Consider the following 727-nt stretch of genomic DNA (forward strand, 5'->3'; position numbering starts at 1 on the left):
TGAAGTCCGCTTCAACACCAGCAGCCCGGTGGACCACAGAGCCAAACACCCCGTGGCCTGCAAGCTCTACATTGTTGCTGTGTTTGTGCCCAGTGCCACAGCCGCTGTGTCAGTCCTCCCCTTGACCAAGCACGATGTCCCTCTCCAGCACCGGCCACTCCTGGTAGCATCGCTGAAGGACATCTTCATCACCTTTTCCATTTGTATATTCTCAGCATGACATTGCTGATGATAGAGACTGGCCTTTGGGCCAGTCTTATTTTTGTGCCTTCGTTGAGCCTTCCAAATTTCTTTATTTCTCTTTTTCTCACAGAAATTCAAACAATATCCAGAGCACCTATGACGTAACTCGATATGTTTTGTTTTGTGGCCTGGGTACAGTCTCTGGAGCATGATGGATCCCTCAGTGTTCTGGGCTCTGAGACCCGCGAGCCGACCCCAAGCAGCCCACGATAGGAAGAGCCGGGCCACTGGTCTTCTTTTTTTTAGTCATTGTATTGGGGGCTCATACAGCTCTTATCACAATCCATCCATCCATCCATTGTGACAAGCACATTTGTACATATGTCTGGCTACTGATCTGAATGGTCTTGCTAGCCTCCTATCTGAGCTGGAAACTCACTACTGATTGAGCTTAAATGGAATTTTGACTGCAAGGGCACATTTCAGATTTTTCACCAACGAAATCTTAAATGATGTGATGTTTCTAGCACTCTGATTGACGGCG

The sequence above is a fragment of the Echinops telfairi genome, unplaced genomic scaffold (genome assembly GCF_000313985.2).
Source record: "Echinops telfairi isolate 266 unplaced genomic scaffold, ASM31398v2 ScPeMD7_7425;HRSCAF=8463, whole genome shotgun sequence".
NCBI lineage: Eukaryota > Metazoa > Chordata > Mammalia > Afrosoricida > Tenrecidae > Echinops > Echinops telfairi.